The sequence below is a fragment of the Lepisosteus platostomus genome, chromosome 5 (assembly GCF_059453375.1).
Source record: "Lepisosteus platostomus isolate fLepPlt1 chromosome 5, fLepPlt1.hap1, whole genome shotgun sequence".
Classification (NCBI taxonomy): domain Eukaryota; kingdom Metazoa; phylum Chordata; class Actinopteri; order Semionotiformes; family Lepisosteidae; genus Lepisosteus; species Lepisosteus platostomus.
This window is the reverse complement of record NC_142615.1, coordinates 44,221,015-44,229,899: the sequence shown is the minus strand read 5'-3', so window position 1 is coordinate 44,229,899 and position 8,885 is coordinate 44,221,015.

The following is an 8,885-nucleotide window of genomic DNA, read 5'->3' as shown; positions in this document are numbered from 1 at the left end:
GGATTTCAGCACAGAAATACAACGCAACTGCTAGAGCACTGATGAAGCAGTCAGACCTCCTGTCTGGAGCCCTGGAACAGTGGGACCCAGGACTGGGAATCAGGATTTGGTGCTGTGTGTGAAAGTCAGCGTCGTATTAATCCAGCACACCGGTGAGACAGGGTGGCTCTGATTGAGCTGTGCTGGCAGTGTCACTGTTACGGTTTCCAAATTATTAGAAACCACTAAAGAACTTAAACAGACCCTGCGCAGCACAGCGGAAGCCTTTAAAGGGCAAGAACCAAAACAACAGTCTGAACATACATTTGAATACAAAGTTTTTATAACAAACCCATGGGAAATTACAATATAACATTGTCTATAACACAGTCTAAGGTCATGGATATCAGGCGAACAGGATATCAGGATTTACAAGTTGAAATACAGGCATAAGACAAAACACTGGGTCCCTCCAAACCAGACTTGTGCGATTACGATGTAATCCAAATACAGAGTCCCAAATTCCAAGCTTCTCCATACGAAGGTACCTGTCACCAGGAACCGGATACAAGGCCATTCACACTGGGAAAACCAGGACCCAGAAAACCAAGAACTTTGCAACCCAGGAACATGGAATAGGATTCATGAAGACGTCTGAACCAGGAAAACCCAGGAGTCTATGCCGAAGATCCAGAACCAAGAAACCGAAAGCTTAAGTGCTGGAGCAGGTCCGGCTGTACAAGCTGACACTGGAGATCTGACAATGCTGAGCCCCGAATACAGGGTTAATCAACCTTATATACAAGGAAGCAACCAGTAAACCGATTCTGACTGGCCACCGCATAATCAGCACCACCCAGAGTGTTCTGACAATTAGCGCTTCTTGACAGTCACAGCCCCTGTTTCACCCTGATTCACTCCTGCTTCTCTCTTGAGCTCCACTCCTTCTCCACATTCCTAACAGCCTGTGATGAGATCTCAACATCTGCCTCTTGTAGTTGGTCTGGCTGCCTCTGTGTGGAGAGAGATCTCTTCCCTGTTTCCCTCTGAAGAGCTGTTTTTTTACCATCTTGTGTTTCTGTCTCAAACTCCTGAGTCTGTCTCTCCTTCATCTTGACAGATCTCTCTGACAGCTGACGGCAAAAACTGTGTGTTTTAGAAGCTCCAGACAGACATGAGGCTGTCATGTTAATCAGATCAGACAGGGTTGGTGATGACAAGCATGGGTCATCCCAGGGATGCGCTGTCTAGAAAAGACTGAAACACTGAACGATTTTATTTGGATTCAGGTCAGGGTGTAAATTAACAAGGGACTCAGTGAATGAGGTCTGGACTGTGCAGGAAGGTCACTGTGTATCCAGAGATGCTACAAAACAACAGGTTTCCAGCCCTGTGATTCACATTCACTCCTTTTCTGGGGGATCGAAGGACAATTACTACAGTTTTCCTATTATTCTGACAGAAGGAGCAGCTGGAACCAGAGCACCACAAACTTGGGATGCAGTGATTCAGTGTGAGCTGACAGCAATCTGATTGGTGAGAAAAGGACACACAGGCAGAACAGACTAATCCCTGAGCAGACCTCCACTACAGTCCCACCCCCACAGCCCAGTAAGATACACCCTGGTACTTATGATTGAAGATAAGAGGACAGTCAGACAGGCAGTGTGAAAACAGTCATTAAGGAGGGGGTCTCCTTTTATACCCCAGTTGTGCCCAGATGAGGGAATTTACAATTATTATCATCACCGCCGTCTACATCCCCCGATGTAGAGGTACTGTACTGCAATAAACAAATAGGAATCTGCAAATCCCAACGTTGTCACAATCATCATCCCTTCTCTAGAGGGTGCTCCTACCATTTTTTGTTGTGTTCCCAGCTTTATTTGCCCCAGCTATGTCCTTCCCCTTTTCCCTATTGAGCCTGGCATCTCCATAGTTCTAGGCTCAGCTTTGGAAGACCCTACCACCAGCCACAGAACTGGCCCAAGGGCAGAGGCTTCACCACGGCCCCCTGACCTACTGAGTCCGTGGCTCGGATTGCTTTATCCCATAAAACTTTTAATTATCCGTGTTCCTAGTTCCCTGTTCCAGAGTTCATCTTGGATGGATCTCCTGGCACTTGGACCTTGGACTGCGCCCTGATTTTCCCTATTGGACTTCCTTTGGACTCGTTCGTCTGCGCTCCCCCCATGCAGCAGTTCACTGCTGTCATTACCCCCAGTGTTTCTACTCGACCCGATCCTGCTGTGTCTTCCCTGATGTCCTCCTCCAGTCACTACCGGATTATACCATCTCGTATAGGGTCTTTAAACAACGCATTTTCACGGGAGTCAGAACCGGCTTCCCTGACAGACACAGCCTTTATCATCGTGGGTGATTTAATCATACAAATCTCAACTCCGGTCTCCCGAAATACCATGTCTCCTTCCTAACGAGAGGAGAAAACACCCTGGACCACGTTTACAATACGATTCAGAATGCTTACAAGGCCGTACCCCTCCCCCACTGTGGAAACTCAGACCACATCACTCTGTTTCTCCTCCCGGCATACAGACAGCTTCACAGGCGAGTGAAACCAGCCGTCAGGATGGTGAGTCTGGCATGAAGGATCTGAATCAGTCCTGCAGGACTGTTTTTAATGCACTGACTGTGATGTGTTTAAAGTGACAGTCAGCCAGGATCAATCTAAAGAAGAGTATTGCAAAAAACACACTCAAACGGGAATTAGAGGGACACTTCACCACTAATGACCCATGGTGCATGTGGCAAGATATACAGGCCCTCGCAAACTACAAAAGGAAGAACATCTGTGCACCTGCACATAATGCCTCCCTGCCTAACAAGCTCAACACCTTTCATGCTCAGTTTGAAGCCAGCAACACAGAACCAGTCAACAGAGCTGCAACCTCCGCAGCTGACCAGGTGCTCTCGCTGTCTGCAGATGAGGTGAGGAGATCTCTGCTAAAAGTGAACACATGCAAGGCTGCAGGATCTGACAGCATACCCAGTCACGTCCTCAGAGCCAGCACCAATCAACTGGCAGGTGTATTCACAAACATTTTCAACATGTCCCTGGCCCAAGCTGTAGTCGTCACTTGCTTCAAGACAACCACCATCATCTACTGCCCAGTGGCACTAACCCCTGTTATCATGAAGTGCTCTTAGAGGCTAGTCATGGGGCACATTGAGGATACAATTCCAGACACAGTGGACCTATTCCAATTTGCCTACCAGCCCAACAGATCCACAGATGATGCAATGTCCATTGCCATACACACTGCTGATAAAAAGAACACATACGCAAAACTACTATTCATCGACTTCAGCTCAGCTTTTAACACTATCATTCCAGAGAAACTAGTCAAGAAACTCAGTGCACTGGGTCTTGACACTACCCTCTGCAACTGGATTCTGGAGACTGCAGGCTGTCAGGCTTGGAAACCACACCTCCGGCACACTAACTCCAAACACTGGGGTCCCCCAGGGGTGTGTGCTTAGTCCATTACTCTACTCCCTCTACACCCACGACTGTAAGGCCAAACACAACAGCAACTCCAACATCACGTTTGACAATGACACCACAGTTGTAGGTCAGATCACAGGGGATGAGGGCCTACTGGGAGGAGGTCAATGTCCTTAAGGCTCCACGGTCGAAACGTTGTTTTCTTTCTTCTCTTTTCAGCATGGAATAAACCTATTACTTGCTCCTTAACACGTGTTGTGAGCACAACAACCTCATCCTCAACATCAGCAAAAGAAAGGATCGTTCTGATCGTTGATTTCAGAAAACTGCAAAAGGGTCATGACTCTAGCCACATCAACAGGACTGAAGTGGAAAGGGTCAGTAACTTCAAATTCCTTGGCACCCATATCACAGAGGACCTCACATGGTCTCTCAACATCACTTGTCTGATTAAGAAAGCGCAACAGCACCTGTACTTCCTAAGACGGTTGAATAAGGCTAAGGTATCTCCCCAGATCCTCACTAAATTTTACAGATGCACTACAGAAAGCACACTGACAGGTTGCATTACAGTGTGGTATGGCAACTGCAGTACTGCTGACTGCAAAGCCCTACAGCGGGTGGTGCAAATTGCCCAGTCCATCACAGGGGTTGCTCTACCATTCATCCAGGACATTTATGACAGACGGTGCTTGAGGAAAGCTCTAAGCACCATCAAAGACCCCACACACCCCAGCTACAGACCATTTGACCCACTTCTGGAAAATGTTATCGGAGCATCTGGGCCTGGACTACCAGACTCAGAGACAGTTTTTACACCAACACTGTCAAGCTATTAAACTCCCAGCCTATCTCACCTGTGATCTTAACTCTTATGGTACCTTCTCTCTTTATCAAAACTCAAATGCACACTGAAATCTACCTCTACTTCAAGATGTTTACTCTATATAATTTGTATCCTTTATTTCATTCTGTTGATGTAGGATTTTGCACAACTCTTGTTGTTTTGCATATTATGTGTTGTTGTTTTGCACATTGCCTGTTGTTGTTTTACACATTACCCATTTTCTCTTTCTTTTCTTACACAATTGTATTGTTGTTTGCACTACTTACCATCTGAGAGCTAGCTAAATAGTATTTTGTTATGTCATATACCTGTGTATGAGTATAATGACAATAAACTTGAACTGAAGAGCATTTAAAACTGAAGGGCAGGAGGCACTGTTTTACACGGAGGAGGGTGGGGGTGTGGAAGAAGCTGCCTAGCCATGTCGTTGAAGCCGCTAACCTGGCTTCTCTCAATATACAACTGGATGAGATCCTCCAGTCAGGACAGGAGGCACTACTGTACATAGAGGGTGGAGGGGGTATGAACCAAGCTACCCAACCATGTTGTTGAAGCCAATACTCACATTCCCCAGGTCTCAATGCGACACTCCTCTCTCTGCTCAAGCATTCCTCTCTCACCTTGAGCAAGTTTCTCTCAGCGGCGCTGGGTAGGAGGAAACACAGTTACCAGCCAGTCACACAAACACACCTTCATCATCATCATGGGCCAAGATGACCCTACATCACAGTGGCTTCTCGTCTTCAATCCAGAAGCAGTGTCCAGCCCTCGGCTATCTGTCTTCATGATCCCCAACATACCTGCCAAGACCTGTCAAGAGGCCAGGTCTGCTAGACCAGGAGTCTCAAGCCCAGTTCCAGTCCAGGGAGGGCCGAGTGCATTTTCAGGATTTCTTTCGAACTGGGGCTAGCCAATTAACCAATTAAGCTCATTATTTTCTTATTAAGAGGTGGAAATAATGTGTTCAATAATATATTTTCATGTCTCTCACTGTTGAAGACTCAAAACATTCAAGGCACAGTTTAATATTTAGGCCTGGATAAAGGTATTAGAATTATTTTTGTTTAATGAAACAATTAGAACAACTTTCTAACCAAGAGCTCTGGACATAAAACCAAGAGAAACACCAGACCCTCAGGAATGGGGTTTGAGACCCCTTGTCTCACACACTCAATCTCTCTCTCACACACACCCTCTCACTTCTAATAATATTAATAATAAGAAGAAGAAGAATGCAGACTCACTGCTCTTGGGGTCTTTGGGTCCGGCTCCACAAAGTGTGTTGGCTGGGTCTCCTGTTACCTCCGTCCTGAAGTGGGGACAACAGAAACAGTTCTGTTACAGACACGGACTACACCAGACTACACCAGACTCAAAAGCACACAGACTCACAGACACACACTCCTACACACTAACACACACGCAGATGCACACAGATGCACACAGATACAGTCTTCTCTTCCCCAAGAAAGGACGGCAGAGCCCTGCTACCGCGATGGGTTTTTATTTCAGGGGGAGGAGAAAGTGGACTCACAGCTCTCTGGGCCTGGGGCCTGAGTGTCAAACCTGTCTCAGGTCTCTGTTATGTCTGGACACCTTCTCTGTTCACCTCTGTTGACATCTGTGGACACTACAGTTCTGATAGACAAATGAGCTCTACCAGATGTCACTCCCACAGTCAATCAATTGATCAATCGATTTTTTTCTTATATTGTGCCATTTAATCCAGATCATCAAAACACTTTACAAAACAAACCTAGAAAAATAGAGTTTAAATGTGTAATACTGTAGTTTCTAAAGTAACAGCTTGGATAATCCAACTTCCACTGCTGTTACTGCTGCTACTGCTGCTATTACTACTACGACCACAACTTCAGATTCTAATACTGATTCTGATACTAATACTCCTGATACTACAACTGCTGTCATTACTAGTAATAGTGATAAAAACAGAGCACTCACAGCTCTCTGGACGTTGGTCTGGACTCTAGAAAATATTTAACAGCTCTGGACCTCAACAACTGTTGATGGGTCACTTCTGTCAGACACAACATTGGAGCCCATGTCCACTTACACACACATTTACAAACACTGACAGATATACACCCACACACTTACACACATCCACTCACAGATACACTACACACACTCACGGACATCACACACATTTATACACACAATCAGACACTCACACACACACCCACACACTTACAGACACACACATAGACACTATACATACTGACACCCACACACTGATGGACACCACATAAACTCTTACCTACAGTTACACTATAACTAAACATAAAAACTGCTAATATTACAACAGTAACACTATTACTTAAACTATCATTATTTCTAAAATAACACAAACGTCTACACAAATAATACTAATAATAACAGTAATGCTATCACAAAAACTAACGTTAATATTCCGACACTAACTATAATTATCACTAATATTGACATGAATACTAGCATTAAAATTAAAATTAAAAGTAGCTCTATCATCACTAATTATCTTAGTACATGAATACTAGTATTATTAGTAAAACTACTAGATATACTCTCATTAATATTAACATGAATACTAGCATTAAAACTAAAACTATCAGTAGTGCTATCGCCATTAATACTCACATAGACACACAGACACTATGCATACTCACAGACACACACCCACACACTAACAAATACCACATACTTACAGACACACACACCCACACACTGACAGGCACCACATACTGTACATTCTTACCTACAGATACACTATAACTAACACTAACAGAAATACCATTAATATTACAACAGTAGCACTATCAGTACGACTTACACTATCATTAACACTGACACAAACTACTACTACACTAATAATACTAATAATAACAGTAATGCTATTACTAAAACTAACATGACTACTAATGTACTCTAACAGTAACTATAATTATCACTAATATTAAGATGAATACTAGCATTAAAACTCAGTAGAGCTATCACCATTAATACTCACATGAACACTAGCATTAATATTAAAACTACTGATTGTACTCTCACTAATATTAACATGAAGACACTAGTATTAGTATTAGTATTTTTGTTGCTGCCCATGACATCACACCACTCATTGTGACGAAGGCAAGACACCTAGACGCGCGCAGTTATGTGGCACGTGTTGCTGTGGTTACAATACTTATAATTTGTAAACAGCGGACACGTGCATTAAAACGTATTTACATACATGTATCAACTAGGAATATAATTTTATAGCTCTAGGATACAATTACCTAAATAATAATTTGAATAATCATTATTTAATTTCGGATTTAACATTATTAACACTAAACGCACTATGGTAATTGATCGATACAGGCTGTATTGACTGTTTTCTAGATATTTAAAATAGGGTCAAGAACGGGAAAAGAATCAGTACTTACCAATCGGCGAAGTTAATCGTTTATTCTAAGGTTCTTCAGTTGAATTAATTGAGTGTCGATAGATAAGTGCTCAATAACTCTCCTCCGTGCGCTCCTCGCGCCTCCCGCGGTCTCGCTCTCTGATCCCGGGGCTCTGGCTGGTGTCTGTGACGTCACAGCTCTCTTTCTGACAGAGCAGAGCGCGTCTCCGCTGGAGGAGACTCCTGTCCGGAGCTCGGGGGGCTTTTCTTACAAATAAAACATCTAACAAAATAACATACCGGGCTGTGAAGAGAGGTGATTCATAACAGCTGGAGAAGGACAGTGACAAACCGAGGAATCAAATTGATTAAACAGAAAAACATAGTTTACTACAGACTAACGCGTTATAAAGCATACTCCTGTAAAAGACAAAGAGCACAAGTCTCTGTAATAAGCGCGTTTAAGCGTTTTACACGAATCTCCACAGAATAGAAGCCAGGAGGATTCGACTCCTGATCCTGGAAGTTTAAGTAAATCTCCTGGTTTTATTTCCACTCGAGCTCTCAGTTCCTCAGCCTGTTTGATGATTTAATTAACTGTATAACTGTTATCAGACTCTCTTTAACTGTATATTTATAAGACTCTCTGTGAGAGACGTGCGATAACAGCTGAATCCCAGGGCTGGTGAGGAATCACACACAGACAGGTCTTCTGTGTGATCTGAGTCTCACTGCTCAGAGCTACAGACTGGTCAACTGGTCACTATTGTAGACACAACCATCGGTCTGCTGCTGCCGAGAATCATAATACACTGATAAGAGTGGCAATACTGCTGTTCATTAAATAAGTAAAAGTAATAATAAGAGATAATCACATTTTGCTCAATTGTCAGTCAAACACTTCTGACAGAGGATTGTAGCCTGACTTACAGTAAAGACAATGAATCAGGACAGTAATAATGAAGGGCTGGAGGTCATGGAAAGGGTTAATAGAAGCTTCTTGCTTCTGACCTGGAACAGAGCTCACAGCTGCCAGATCAGTGACCCCTGAGCCCAGTTCACAGAGAAGAGAACCCGGAGCTTTGCTCTGTCTCTAAGAGGTTGTGAGGAAGGAGAAAAGGGGGAGATGTGACCTGAGTCCAGGCTGTTCTGTCTGATATTATTCATGTAGCAGCACTGATTGTCTGAATGTCCTCTGGTTC